Source organism: Peromyscus leucopus, chromosome 1 (genome assembly GCF_004664715.2).
Source record: "Peromyscus leucopus breed LL Stock chromosome 1, UCI_PerLeu_2.1, whole genome shotgun sequence".
Classification (NCBI taxonomy): Eukaryota; Metazoa; Chordata; class Mammalia; order Rodentia; family Cricetidae; genus Peromyscus; species Peromyscus leucopus.
Genome location: NC_051063.1, coordinates 6,983,338 through 6,999,975, shown reverse-complemented (window position 1 = coordinate 6,999,975; position 16,638 = coordinate 6,983,338). Strand labels below are relative to the sequence as shown.

Sequence of the window (16,638 nt, the reverse complement as noted above, 5' to 3'; positions counted from 1 at the left end):
TCCTAATTTAAAAGAGTTAAGAACTATTACCTACTTTCAATTCTGTCAGATTCATAATATCTGGTCTTATGTTGAGGTCCTTGATCCATTTGGAGTTCAGATTTGTGCAGGGTTGTAGATAAGGATATATTATCATTCTTCAATATTCAGCTATCCAGATTGACCAGATTGTTGATGTAACCAACCATCTTATTAAATAAGAAACAATGTAAAAGAGAAAGCTGAGAGGTCAGAGCTCAGAGCTAAAATCTCACCCTTCCGCCTGCGGTGTCCCAGCTTTCCGAAAGAGACCTATTTCCTGTCTGGTCGTCTATTTATAGTATTTTGTTCTGCCTTCCCATTGGTTGTAAACCCAAACACGTGACTGCCTCGTCACTGTCTGAATGTACAGCCCCCTAGGTCTTAAAGGCATATGTCTCCAATGCTGGCTGTATCCCTGAACACACAGAGATCTTATGGGATTAAAGGCGTGTGCCACCACTGCCACACTCTTGCTATGGCTCTAATAGCTCTGACCCCCGGGCAACTTTATTTATTAACGTACAATCAAAATCACATTTCAGTACAATTAGAATACCACCACATTTCCCCTTTACTATTTTAATAAAAAAAAGCAAAAGGTCATAACTAACAAAAGAAAAACTATATACAAAAGTACAATAACTATATACAATATATACAAGTAATAAATACCTAACCAGGTATTTGACAAATCAGAGAAATAATTCCATTATCTATCCTATTTTGGTAAATCTAAGATGTATCTAATGCACTTTCTATCCTAATTAATTTTCAACTATAACTAACTAATCTTCAACCATAACTAACTAAACTTCAACTCCCTCAGAGACCCAAGAAGGGAATAATATTAGCTAACAAAAATAAAAACAGGAAGTGCATGCAAGCAACTTCCAAAAAATTTGTGAGTTGACAGAAACAGCCAGCTGCCTGGGCAGTCACCTGAGGTTTCTCCGCAGTGTTGGGGCATCATCTTCAGTCTATAGGCTTAGTGTATCTGACAGACTCATTTGTGATGTAGGATGTACACAAGGTCAACAGTTCAATCTCATATTGGGTGAGAGCAGTCCATGTACCAGAAACACCTGATTTCCACTAGTGTCCTGTCATGATTCAGGATTTTAAATTCTGGAAATTGTTGACAGTTTTTTAATTCAGCTGTCCATTCTTCTTGGCTGTGTATATATGGCTTCATCTCAGCATCCCCTTCTTCTCCACATCCCTCTATTAAATGCCAGTCTACTTTCGAGAGGCATGAGCTTTCAGCTGCTGTTCCATTGTACAACAGAAGCCATCGGCCCTCTGCCTTTTAAGCTGCCTTCGAAGAAAAGGGCACCATACCTTTTCCGGATGCGAAGGCCACTTCAGGGATGGGGCCATATTGTCCTGGCCTCAGAAGATGCCTTTTGATAAAGCCATAACCACACTTGTTTTGGCAAGAATCAGTAGTCCCTTGTTTCGTGTTCTGTCTGTCCATTTTGTCCTGTTGATTCGAGGATACTTTGTTGTCCAGTGGCTAACTTTTGCCACAATGAAAGTTGACTCCATATGCAATTTCTTCAATGCCCATATTTTCTCTGAAGTAGATTGGTACTGCCAGGAGCCGACATGTCTCAAAAAAAAAATTTCTAAGTTATTAAAACATTTTAAATGTCATAGTCTGTAGATCTCTGAAGGGTTTGAAGATGACCTGTCTAAAACATCTCTGCTCAATTTTTAAAACATATCTAATATGACTACAAATTCTATTGTAATGTCTAACTACTAACTTTCATTTCTTTATATCCTAATAGTTGGTAATAATAACATTCAAGGATCAGAAATTTGCATTACATTGCTAAATGAATGGTATAAATACAATTAGAAATATACATATAGCATTTTCTAACAATATCAGTTTCAAATTTGTATACAATATAAAACAATCCAATCCAATGTAAAGTATTTAAAACTAGTAATTGTCTTTTTCATTTCTTTCTTTCTTTTCCTTCTTTTTTTTTTAAACAAGAACCTTAAATCTAATCTCCTTTGCTTAGCCTTTTTCCTAACCCTTGACAACAACTTGTAACCAACCCCCCTAAATACTGAAAATTATCCCAGACCCAAAACCCATTAAAAAGACCAAAAAACCACCCGCCCCACACCACCTCTTTGGGAATGTGGGCGTCGTATTCTTAAAATTGCTTCCTGCTGGGTATGGGCAAAGTTTTCTTTATCCTGAAAGAAAAATTTTAGGTTAATTGTCAAATTCTAGGAGAGGTAACTATATCCTTCATTATCCAGTCTGTGTATAATGCCAAAGTTCAGGGTTTATCTCAAGTCCTTATTCAAGTAGTCTTTGAGACTGGATCATCTCAGCTAGTCATCTCAAAATTGCTCTGAGCACCTTGTAGTTCAAAGCTGATCTGTGGATGATGTTTGTCAGCTTAATGATATTATTATTGTCCACGTGGAATTGTTGTTGTTGTGGGGCCCCATCTTCTTTCTGGAGACTTCAGTTGATGTTAGGCCTGGCCGTGATTTCCTGCAGAAAACTGATAAGAGACTCGAACACAAAAACATATATATGCAGCTAGCCTTTTTTTCTAGAATTAGTTAGCACTCTATATGATCATTCATATCTTAACAAAGTTCAAAATGTATATATATATATATATATATCTATATATGTATATATGTTAATCTTGTAAATTTTGATATAAAATTCATACTTTAAGAAAAGTTTAAAGAATCAGAATAAAATCAAAGAGTTGAAATTAGTAATAGAATAGTCCCTTAATTAATTTTGCTTTTGTCCTGTACCATAGCAGAAGATGGCTCTTTTATTCTGGCATGATACAGGGAGTTTGCATTTTCCTTTTAACAACATGCTTGAGTTTAAAGAAGGAGAGAGCCATTCTCCAACTCCAAAGTCAGCTTTAAATTTTAATTGAACTGGGACTATTAGAATACCAATAGTGCTAAATCTTTAGAGAAAAGCAGAAACAAACATTTAGGAAGACATAAAATTTTTTAGATAATATATACCCATACACCGTTTCACTCTGTTTCTTGGGATAGATGATTTGTCTCTTTTCTTCAGTTGTCTCATTTGTCCAGTGTTCTTCAAATTCCTTAACCTTCATTCTCCTAAAAGACAAAAACAGAAACCTTTCCCCAAGACTAATTTTGGGGATGTTTCCTTTTGGCAAGTTATTATCTGATAAAATGAAAAGGCATGTGTTATTGATACAAGTTAGTTTAAATTGGATGTTCATGCTGGTTGATGAACTATCACCTCCTCTAATTAAGAGGTCTCTCTTGTTCAAATTGAACCTTTATCAATTTTGATGGTAGCCACAGCTTATCTTCTCCTGTAGAAACAAAAGCAAAACCTCGTCCCCAATGTAATACATACCCTGGTTTCCATTCTGAGGTCAGCACATCCTTAAAGTATATAGGCTGATTTAATTCTGTAGTTTTTTTCTATTATCCAATGTCTCTCTGCAGCTGTTGTTCCTTTCTCATTGGCATTCAGAAAATTCAAAGTTAGAAGAGCATTATGCAGTCTATTTCTGGGGGTTTTTGTTACCCCTTTCTGTTTATTTAGCATATCCTTTAGAGTCCTGTTTGATCTTTCTATAACTGCTTGACCTGTAGGATTATGTGGTATGCCTGTAATATGCTTTATATTGTAATAAGCAAAAAACTGTTTCATTTTAACAGAGACATATGATGGAGCATTGTCAGTTTTGATTTGTGCAGGTATACCCATGATGGCCATAACTTCTAGCAAATGAGTGATTACAGAATCAGCTTTTTCAGAACTCAAAGCAGTTGCCCATTGAAATCCTGAATAAGTATCGATAGTGTGGTGTACATATTTCAGTTTTCCAAATTCTGCAAAGTGAAACACGTCCATCTGCCAGATTTCATTCCTCTGAGTACCCTTTGGGTTACATCCTGCTGGTAATGGCGTTTGATTGTAGAAGGAACAAGTAGGACATTTCTTTACTATTTCCTTGGCTTGTTGCCAAGTTATGGAAAAATCCTTTTTTAAACCTTTACTATTGACGTGATGTTTTTTATGAAATTCTGAGGCCTCCAGCACATTTCCTATCAATAATTTATCAATCTCATCATTGCCTTGTGCTAGAGGGCCTGGCAGACCAGTATGGGATCGAATGTGAGTTATATATAAAGGATGATTCCTTTTCCTGATTGTATCTTGTAATTGAATAAATAGTGAAGTTAATTCTGAAGCATCAAGGATAAATTGTGCAGTCTCAATATGTAACACCACTCGTTCAGCATACTGAGAGTCAGTTACTATGTTGAGAGGTTCTGAAAAATCCATTAATACCAACACAATAGCATACAATTCTGATTTTTGAACTGAATTATATGGACTTTGAACCACTTTACTTAAATTTTCTGATTTATAAACTGCCTTTCCTTCTTTGTTGGCATCTGTATAAAATGTACAAACTCCAGATATGGGTTTTTGCCGTACAATTCGAGGCAAGATCCATTCAGCTCTCTTTATAAGATCAATTCTATTGCTTTTGGGATATTTGCTGTTAATTTCTCCCAAAAAGTTACTGCAAGCTCTTTGCCAAGGTTCACTTTCTGTCCATAATTTTTCAATGTCCTCCTTAGTTAATGGTATGACAATTTCTGCTGGGCCTATGCCTGCTAAATGACGAAGTCTCAATTTTCCTTTGTAAATCAAGTCAGAGATTTTTTTCCACATAAGTTTTTAATTTTTTATTTGGTTTATTTGGTAAAAATATCCATTCCAATATAATATCTTCCCTCTGCATTAATATTCCAGTAGGAGAACGCCTAGAAGGAAAATAACCAAAATGCAATCCAGCTTTGGATCAATACGATCCACGTGTCCTTCATGCACTTTCTTTTCTACCAAGGCTAATTCTTTCTCAGCTTCAGGTGATAATTCTCTTGGACTATTTAAGTCCTTGTCACCTTCTAAGGTTTTGAACAAATTAGTCAGTTCATCATTTTTTACCCCAACAATAGTTCGTAGATGAGAAATATCTCCAAATAATCTTTGAAAGTCATTAAGAGTCTGTAGTCTATCTCTCTGAATTTGCACCTTTTGGGGTCTAATTTTTTGTAGCTCTATTTTATATCCTAAATAATTAATAGAATCTCCTCTTTGTATCTTTTCAGGAGCAAGTTGTAATCCCCAGCAAGGCAAAATTTTCTTTACTTCTTCAAATATTATTTCTAAAGTATCTGCATTTGAGTCAGCTAGTAAAATATCGTCCATATAATGATAAATTATAGATTTAGGAAATTTTTTACGTATCACTTCTAATGGCTATTGTACAAAGTATTGACACAGAGTTGGGCTATTCAACATTCCCTGTGGGAGGACCCTCCATTGAAATCTTTTAACTGGTTGAGAATTATTGTAAGTAGGCACTGTAAAAGCAAATCTTTCTCTGTCTTCTTCTTGTAAGGGTATTGAAAAGAAACAGTCTTTTAAATCAATAACTATGAGAGGCCATCCTTTTGGTAACAGAGTAGGCAAAGGCATCCCAGATTGTAGAGAGCCCATTGGCTGAATTACTTTGTTAATTGCTCTAAGGTCTGTTACCATTCTCCATTTACCAGATTTCTTTTTAATAACAAATACAGGAGAATTCCAAGGGCTGGTTGATTCTTCAATATGCTGAGCATTTAACTGTTCTTCTACCAGCTCTTCTAAAGCCTGGAGTTTCTCTGTTGTTAAAGGCCATTGTTGGACCCATACAGGCTTGTCTGTTAACCATTTTAAAGGTAGAGCTGTTTGTGTCTTTGGAAGATCATCAGTTATTGTGCCCTGTTCTTGTATAATATGGACGGCTGGTGACCACTCATTAGAACAATATCTTCTAATATTTCTCACAGTAACATGTGTTAGTTTATGATTTGTTTCTGAGATTGGAGGGATGTTAATTTGAGTATTCCATTGTTGCAACAAGTCTCAACCCCACAGGTTCATAGTTATGTTAGCCACATATGGTTTTAATTTTCCTCTCTGTCCTTCTGGACCTATACATTCGAGCCATCTTGCACTCTGTTTCACCTGAGATAACGTCCCAATTCCTAACAGTTGAATGTTTACCTCCTGAAGAGGCCAAGTTGGATGCCAAAATTCTGGTGCAATTATGGTAACGTCTGCACCTGTGTCTACCAGACCAGACAACAAAACACCATTTATTTTTATCATTAATTTTGGTCTTTGTTCATTAATAGAAGTTTGCCAAAAAATTTTCTTTATGTTTTCTCCTGAATTTTCTATTCTCTCTGTTTCATCAACCTGACCAGCATGATTTATTCCAATAGGCATTTGGTTATTTAATTGCTCTCCAGAGCAGGGATTTCCTCTATGGCTGCAGGAAAGGTTTGAACTGGATTTGCACTGGTGGCCTGCGCGAGGCCCCTCTGGGAGTTTCCCGAAGACTGAGGCAAAGGATTACCCTGTCTGTCCTTTGTTGATCTACATTCGTTGGTCCAGTGTTTTCCCTTACCACACCTTCTGCATACTCCAGAAGGAAGGGGCATTCTGTTGCCATTGTTCCTTGAAGAAACATTGTTTCTCAGAATGACCTGTCTACAGTCCCTTTTCAAATGTCCTTGCTTTCCACATCCAAAACATCTAACACTCCTCAAACCTTTTGAAATTAATTCTCCTACCCATGTATCATCATGCTCATCAGCTTCAACATTAATTGTTTCTCTAATCCAATCTTCCATAGGTGCAGATCTTGCCCTTAATGGCCTGATTATTCTTTTGCATGCTGCATTCGCATTCTCAAAGGCCAAAGATTCAATTATTGCCTTACCAGCTTCTGAATCCGAGACCATTCTCTTTACTGCTGAAGCCAGCCTTTGGAAAAAATCTGTAAAAGACTCTTTTGGGCCTTGCATCACCTTTGTAAATGACTCAGATTTTTTTCCTGGTTCCTCAACTCTGTCCCATGCATTCAAGGCTGCCATTCGACATAAAATTAGGGTTTGGACATCATATAAACATTGTGTTTGTACTGAAGCATATTGGCCTTCTCCAATAAGCTGATCCTGGAAAACTTGTATTCCTTTATCCCTCCATTGTTTTTCTATGTTTTTAGCCTCCTCCTTAAACCAGGTCAGAAATTGAAGTCTCTGGCTGGGTTCCAGAACACCTTGTGCAAGGTCCTGCCAGTCCTGTGGTACTATCCTATTATATGTTGACCAAGAGTTTAACATTTGCTTTACATATGGGGAATGCATGCCATAAGATACTATTGCCTCCTTAAACCTTTTTAAATCCAACATTTCAATTGGAGCCCAAATATTTTGTGTAGCCATTTGATCAGGCATCTGCTGTACAGTTACAGGATAAATTAAGGGTGACTGTGTGAAAACAGGCTTTCTTTCTGCAACCTTATGATCCCGACTTGAAAAAACTTCACTGTTAATTTCTTCTGTCTGAATTTTTACAGGTTTAGCAAGTTCTTCTAAAGCTGTTATCCTGGCACTTAAATTGACTATCTTTTTAAATATTAAAATGTGTATTAGCATAGTGATAAGGTGCATAATTCCACCCATACTAATATTATATAGTTGTTCCATTGTCAGACTGCCTAAAATTTCGAACAAAAACCAATTTTCTTCCAATGTACACATAAAACCCATTTTTTTTAATGTGGAAAAAATTCTCTTTTAGATGGTTTCCTTTAAAATATCTGATATGTTATGACTTACCAAATCTGCGTAGGACAGTAGAAATCCAAGGGGATTTTCAAAACAGCCACCTAGTGTCCCAGGTGTAAATCCAAAGAGAGAGAGAGAGAGAGAGAGAGAGAGAGAGAGAGAGAGAGAGAGAACAAGAAAGCGTAGCTGGCTAAAGTTTAAATGCAGCCACGTGTTCCCTCTTGTGCGGAGTCAAGGCTTGGGTCTGGCTTCCTTAAGCTCCGACCATGTGCGTTGGCTTTACAGGCAGGGCCCTGTTCAGCAGGGCAGGTCTGAGTTGTTTGTAACACCACACCAGATTTTTGTTTTAAAGTGTAAGAGTGTTTTCAATAATATGTATTCAATCTTTAAAAGCAATATTTCCCTCTGATTTGTTGTCTTAAAAGTGTAGACATGAATAAACTGCTGTGCAAATGACTGAAAATGGAGTACAAATTCCTATTAGATGTACATATGTGCATATATGTGGTTAAAATATTCAGATAAGTAGAACAAATTTCATTTACCAGTATTTTTCTCAAATTAAGACAGAATAGAATGGAAATGAATTTTTAAAACTTTTAGAATTTATATTTTAATACATCTACTAAAAATAGATCATGATTCTTAAACACCAGTTTATTAAAATTCTCCAGTAAACAAATCCACAGGACATGATAGAGCAATGTGAGATTTGTTATAGGATATGCAAGAATGAATATGGATCCTAAGCAGTGTCATGACGTGCTATCTGAAAACTGTGTAACATGAAGACTTATGATATGATTTATTCTGATTTTAAAGACATAGTGTTAACAAGGGTGTGGAGTAGACAACTAATCATTCATATGAAACTGGGGGTGTGAAAAACAGGAGATTCAATAACTGATGTCTAAAAGTGAGAACAAATGGATTTTTTAAATTTAAATAGAATTTATTGTTTATATAATGTACTGTTCAGTTTCTGCAACCCTCAGTGGCTTGAGGATATCTGCCTACTGACCAGGAAATAAGTTGGTAGTAAATCCACTGAGTCAAATATTAGTCCACCTGCATAGGATACTCACAGTCATACATGCTCAATACACACACTACAACCCAAACAATAGCAACAATAAAACCATTTTTCTGACCAATGGAGGTTTTCTATTTGTACAGTTAACACGTGATAACACACAAAAAAATCTTTTCATTTTGTTTAATTTTTCAAATGTATTTTCATGAATCCTCACTCAGCATCTTTGTACATTTCTCTTTCTCATGGGCTTTTTCATTTTTGACATGTATTTATTTGTACTGACGGATGTATCACTTACCTTTCCTGTACCTGTCTGTGGGACAAAGTACACAACAAAAGCAACTTTAAAAAAAATGGGGTTTATTTTGGCTCAAGGCTTAAGAGGATGCATACATATATTCCATGAAGTTGAAGAAAGCATGGTGGCTGGAGCTTAAAAGAGCTGGTCACATTTTTCTCTGCAGTCAGGAGAGTCAGAAAGAGTTTCTGGTACTAAGCTCTCTTTTCCCTTTTTAATCATCAGAGGTCCCCAGTCCATAGAATGGTCCTACTATTCTATATAGTCAAACTTTCAGGAAAAAAATATTTATTACATTACCCAGAGAAGCATTCATAAAGATACTAAATCCAGTCCTGTTGACAATGAGGGTTAACCATCATGATATGTCATAGTAAAAATTCAAGGAAGGTGATTAAACATATCAATATTGGTAATGACATTTTTGACAAAACAGAATCAAATATATCAAAAGCATCTCACTCAGGCTATGCTTTTAAATGTAACATTCCTTTTCTCTGAGTAAAGAGTAGAGGGAAGGGACACATCTCAGGCATTTAAAATAGCATTGATTTTAAATGTAACCCAGTACATGGAGACAATCCTACAACAATAAATCTAGAAAGTGTGTATACCAAAATGTTAAGGTTATAAACATAAAACTTACTTTTCCAGCAGAACAATTTTTCTGAAAGCGCCTTTGACCTCCTTGTTCCTCAGACTGTAGACCAGAGGATTCAACATGGGGATGAACATGGTATAAAACACAGACACAATTTTGTCAGTGTCCATTGCATGACTAGAACTTGGCTGTAAGTACATGAAGATCAGAGTCCCATAGAAAATAGTGACAGCAGTGAAGTGGGAGGCACAGGTGGACACAGCCTTCTGGTATCCTGTACCTGAGTGCATCTTTAGGATGGTGGTGAAAATTACTGTGTAGGACACTATGATAATTATGAGAGCACACAAGATATTGAAGCTGGCTAGACAAACAGAAACCAGCTCATTCACATGTCTTTCAGAGCAAGAGAGAGACATGATGGCTGGCATATCACAGAAAAAATGATGGATCACATTGTATTTACAGTAGGAGAGACTGAATGTATCCCCAATGAAGACAAATGCATTTAAGAAACCAAAGACATAACAGCTTATGATCAGACAGACACAGACACTTGTAGTCATAGTGGTGGCATAGTGTAGGGGCTTACACACTGCAGCATAGCGATCATAGGCCATTGAGGCCAACAAGTAATTTTCCACAGTAGCAAAACCTGCAAAGAAGAACATCTGAACAGCACAGTTGTTGTAGGAAATGACTTTGTCTCCTACTAGAAGCCCAGCCATGACTTTGGAGTAATAGCTGAAGAGTAACCAAGATCAACAAGGGAAAGATTCCCCAGGAAAAAGTACATGGGAGTGTGGAGTCGAGAGTCCAAGAGAATCAGCAGCATCATCCCCAGGTTCCCCACCAGGGTGATGGTGTAGATGAGGAGGAAGATGATGAAGAGGGGAAGCTGCAGGCCTGGGACATCGGTGAGTCCCGTGAGGATGAACTGTGTCACTTCTGTCCTGTTCATCATTGTCACCTGACAGCACTAGATGTTCTGTGGCAATAAGAATAGGAGTAGGATCATAATAATTATGAAATTTAAAATTATTGACACAAGATATAGACATTCATTGTAAGAGCAATATGGTCTAAAAGATACTCTACAAAAGCCTGGCCAATCTGTCCCAATTCACTGTGCTAATTACATATACAGTCATGTGCTGTTGAGTCTGGAAAATGCTGATGAATCATACATACATAGAATTTAAAGTTTTGTCTATATGTCAACTAAGTTTTAAACAGTTTAATGATTTAACTGAAACCACTATGTAAATTGATCTATCTTGCTGTTCACTTGTAAGCTCAGTAAAGTCTGTCATTTCCACAATCTTCATCTGCCATGATCTGAATAGACACTTTAGATTGCTTTCACTGTTACATACCAATAATAGTGCTAGCTTGGACATTAGGGTAAAGCACAGGCTCACCCATTAATTCTTTTAGGACAATTTTATCATATAAACAATAACCATTTCCTATTCTCCATTTTTTGTATGGTTTATACTTGTTTCTTTCCAAACATCCCCCTCTAATAGGTAAAAATATAGTGATAATAGAACATTTATCATTTTTCCTCTGTGCCTCTGCAGAAATAATTGTACTATATATGACAATCAAGAAATTACCTATATTGGAGAATTTTAGATACCAGATGTTAGAAAAAGGTTGAAATCAATTTTAACCTTTAAATACACATAGTCAGTATAACTGTCCATGCCTTTATATGTACTCTTCTAGCTAAAATACTTATTCAAGCTTGTTATATATTGTGAATAAAAATCTATTAGTAGTCAGTGTGCAATCATCAAGTAAAGTATGGAGTTTGGTCTAGGTATGATTGTGGTGATATTGTGTCCCACAAAATATTGTGCACCCTAATAAATTTATCTGGGGTCAGAGAACAGAACAGCCACTAGATAGACATAGAGGCCAGAAAATGGTGGCACACACACCTTTAATCCTATCACTTGAGAGGTAGAGATCCATCCGGATCTCTGTGAGTTCAAGGCCACAGTGGAAACTGCCAGGCATGGTGACTCACACCTTTAATCTCAGGAAACGATGGTAGGAAGCAGAAAGGTATATAAGGTATGAGGACCAGGAACTAGGCTGTTAAGATTTTAGGCTTTTGAGCAGCAGTTCAGCTGAGATCCATTCCGATGAGGACAAAGAGGATTCCAGTTTGAGGAAACAAGATCAGCTGAGGAACTGTCGAGGTGAGATTAGCTGTGGCTTGTTCTGCTTCTCTGATCATTCAGTGTTTACCCCAATACCTGGCTCCAGGTTTGTTTTAATTAATAATACCCTTTAAGATTCGTGTCACATATGATTATAGGTACAATCTCTCAGATTGTACTAAAAATTCTCAACTTCACTAAGCTGAGAAAAATGGAAGACTCAGTATTAGAATGAACCAATTTTCAAGTTGGTTATACATGCTATTTTCTTCATAGAAAGATTTCTCACCTCATGCTTATTGGCATAACCAACACAATAATATCATTTCTGCCCCAATTTTACAAATTCTATCTGTGAATCCTGGATATGAGGTGCTGGAGGACTGGCTGAGATGTTAAGAGAGCACACTGCTCTTGCAGAGGATCTAAATTCTGGTCCCAGCACTCACACTACTCCAGCTTCATGGAGATCCCTTTCCTCTAGTCCTGGGGCACCTTTACTCATGCAAAAGCACACAGAGACACAAATACACAGGCATGTAATTAAAATCAATGAATAGAGACATTTGTGCAAGTCATGATTTAAGATTAACAATTTTTAAAATTGGTTAAGTCTAATATTTATCTTTGAATATTTTCCCTCACCATGGTTGAGCATCACAACAATCTCTCAGGTCAGAAGGTCTTCTATCCTAAGAATCATTGTCACTGAAATGAAAAGTAGAGACCAACAAAGTGTGACCTGAAGACTGTTTCCTCTAAAATGATGAGATGTGGAGTCATATTAGAACTCAGAGACTAATGCTTGGAGACCTGGAATGAATCATACAGACTTGGGGAGCTCTGGAGATTTCTTCCCAGGAGGCTCTGTAATACATAGTGAAAAGGAAGCAATTAAACAACCCGTGGGATCAAGTTGGCTACTTCAGTGTACACCAATGTGTTTGTGTCACTTGTTACTTCTTGTTTTTCAAAATGGTCTAATTAATGCAAGATGCAGAACTTTAAGCATATAGTCCTAAGAATGCTGTCAAATATCTCACCCTATATCCACTACCATTATCAACTAAGGCAAACCATCTGAAACTTTCTTTGATGACTGTTCCTTCCATCTGCAATCCCTTTTCAATTAAACTATCCAACTGATTTAACTTTTATTATATGTCCCTAATCATAACCCTGAAGTATATGTCTTTTGAGTTTATGCTTCATTTAGCAATAGAGGGTCATGTGCAATGCCACTTGTGACAGGAATATCTTTGGGTTTTTTTCTATCGTGTATATATGTGTGCAATGTCTGTGTACGTGTGTGCAAAGTACATGTGAGTATATACACATTCCTGCTCTCTTCTCTGTTGCTACAATAAAACATTGGACAAAAACAACTTGGGGAAGAAGGGTTTTGTTTGGTTTATGTTTCCATGTCACAATACATCACTAAGAGAAGCCAAAGCAAAAACCTGGATGCAGGATGATAGTCCCACAGGAAATGGAAACAACAGTGTAGTGGGAGGCACAGGTGGACACAGCCTCCAATATCTAGAACCTAAAGGAATCCTTAGGATTGTGGTGAAAATGATAATGTAGGACATTAAGATAATTATAAGGTGGGGAAAGGGATTTAAGCTGGCTACACATACAGTTTGTTCACATATCTGCTGTGGGATGTTCTATATGCTGTGAATGTGTTGCTCTGATTGATTGATAAATAAAATGCTGATTGGCCTGTAGCCAGGCAGAAAGTACAGTATAGGCAGGATAAGAAGAGAAATGAATTCTGGGAGGTGGAAGGCTGAGTCAGGAGATGCTGCCAGATGCACCATGAGAAGTAAGATGTAAAGTACCAGTAAGCAACAAGACACATGGTACCTTATAGATCAGTAAAAATTGGTTAATTTAAGATATAAGAACTAGATAGCAAGAAGCCTGCCAGGGCCATACAGTTTATAAGTAATATAAGCGTCTGTATGTTTATTTGGGTCTGAGTGGCTGCGGGCCTGGGGGCACTGAAGATATCTCCAGCTACACATATCTATCAGGGAAATAAAGAGTCATGATTGCTGGATTGCTGGCATATCACAGAAAAAAATATGAACAACATTGCACTTATAGAAGGAGAGACTGAATGTGCATAACCTCTAACATAATATCAAATGTAGTCATATTTGTTCAGAGCCTTTGTATGGAGACAGGTAACTGATTATACACCTGAAGAACACTCTGGAGATTTCCCTCCTGAGACAACTTATAACTTCTAAGACTATATTGGGGGTAAGAAACATGTAAGTGATCTATAGGGATCAAGTTGGCTATTTTAATATCCACATATCTACTTATATTATTAATACTGTTATTTGTTATTTAAGTAGTTTAATTAATGTGCAGTTTCCATGAAGTTACACCCATATAATTTGGTGTATATTTGTTAGAATTTTATCAAATATCTTGCCTTGTATATATTAAGGCAGCCAACCAGGCCAATTCCTCTGAACTCTCTGATAACTGTTCCTACCATCTAGAGCTCACATCACCAGTTAAATTGTTTGTGCTCAAGTAACTAGTCCTTTGCTACAATGTCCCTGATTATACTTCTGGATCATGTGACCTGTGAGCCTGAAAAATTTCACTTAATCATTGAAATCAATCCCCATGGTCACTTTTGTCAAAATGGAGTCTTTTTATTGGGGACTGGGATGCTATGACAAGCACACTACACGGTACTTTTCTATTCTACAGGTTACCAAATATTCATGTTGATTTTAGTGTTTGGTTAATAGTGGTAGACAGGTCTGATTAAAATTTTTAATGAAAGAGAAGAGCCAGGGCTCAGTGGTTAAGAGCACTGACTGATGTTCTGGAGGACTCGGGTTCAGTTCCCAGGCCATCAGGTGTCTCATCACACAGGACAAATTTTTAATGAAATCATTTAGGACACATCACTGTTTTATGTGATCCATGTACATTAGCATCAATTTGATTTGTTAAATTGTGTTTATTTAATGGGAAATTTTCCAGCTGGGCATTGGTGGTGCACGCCTTAAATCCCAGCACTTGGGAGGCAGAGACAGGCAGATCTCTGTGAGTTCAAGGCCAGCCTGATCTACAAAGTGAGATCCAGGACAGGCACCAAAACTACACAGAGAAACCCTCTCAAAAAACCAAAGAAAAAAGAAAAAGAAAGAAGGAAAGAAATTTTCCAAACACATTTTAATTTTTTAAATTTGAATACAATATATTTGGATCATATTATTATCCCTCCTTCAACTCCACCCAGATCTTCCCCTACATATCTACCTAACATATCCTTTCTGTCTCTTTATAAATAACAACAAAAGAACACACACACACATGCACATGCACATGCACAAGCACATGAGCACACATGTACACACACACTGAATCTGTTTTGTGTTAATCAAATATTCTTGATCATGAAACCTGCCCTGGAGTCTTATTGATATACCTAATGTCATTCCACTGTTGAAAATGAATTTTCTCTATCCCAAAAGTTATAAATTGCAAACATGTTCTTGGCTAGGGGTGGATCTTTGTGTCTACTTCCCTTTCTATGTGCTAGGACTTTGTCTGGCTTGAACTTGTATGGGTTTATGCATGCTGTCACAGTGAATTTATGTATTATTAGCCTAATGCATCTCATAAATGCTGTTTTGTTGTATTCTTTCACCTCTAGCTCATACACTCTTTCTGCCTGCTCTTCTGCACAGATCTCTGAGGCCTGAGGGGAGGGCTTTAGTAAAGACATTCTATTTAGAACTGAGCATGCCAAAGTCTCTCACTTTCTGAACACTGTCCAGTTGTGGGTCTTTGTTAGTTGCCAGTAATTCTACTGCAAAAGGATCTTTTCTGATGAGGGCTGGGCAACAAACTAATCTGTGGTTATAACAGAATTTCATTAGGATGTATTTTATTACATTTAGCACAATAATAGTAGTAGTTTTTCCCTAGAGTCAATGACCTATCTACTGTCATGTTCTTGATCTCCTTAACAATGTCATATATGGGTTCCATCCACCTCTTTCAGTGAGCTTAAGTCTAACCACTTAAAGTGGTTGGTTACTTCCATAATTTTGTGCCATTATTATATAGTAGGTATATCTTTCAGACAGATTCTTCTTGTAGCTCTCAGTATTCATAGGTTGGTGAGACTGATGATTACTTTTGTACTCTGATAACATGTTCAGTATTTTCCAACATTATGGATACTACATAGTAAGGGTAAACTTCTCACTAAACAACAGTTTGAATTCTTTATGTTTGATAGCATGTGTGTGATGTCTTCAGCAATAGGATCTTACTCTCAGGTTATGTGGGGGACCAAGAACACTGGAAATAGCCTGCAATGTTTGGGGGTCTATAGGACCCCTGATAGTGAGGGTTGTATTTGGTGGCACATGATAGCTAGTAGGAGCTTTTTCTTCCCCAACATATGGTGACTCCTTATAAACCCATTTATATCTGTCTATATTGTAGGAAGCTTCAACAATAGTAGGTTTTATATGGCTTTTACAAAAGTTTGGTAGTGTTATTACTATTTACATTCCCTCCTTTATGCTGCCTTCCCATCCCCTTCCTCATCAATTCTAATTACCTCTTTATCCCTTTATGATACTATAATCTATTTTCCTTTCCTTGGAAATCCCTTCCTTTTCCCTGTGCCCTTATAAACTCCCTAACTTCTGTGGCTATTCTGAATGAAACACATGTATCTAAAGTTTAATGGTTAATATCTACATATGAGAAAACATGCAATGTTTGTCTTTCTAGGTCTGGGTACCATAGCCAAACACTTTTAAACTTATCTTCCATTTTA

General features: G+C 36.9%; 1 pseudogene; it reads right to left on the bottom strand.

Annotated features, from left to right (window-relative positions):
- Positions 1-9,677: 9,677 nt before the first annotated feature.
- On the bottom strand, positions 9,678-10,600 carry LOC114703470 (annotated as a pseudogene).
- Between the last annotated feature and the right edge of the window lie 6,038 nt (positions 10,601-16,638).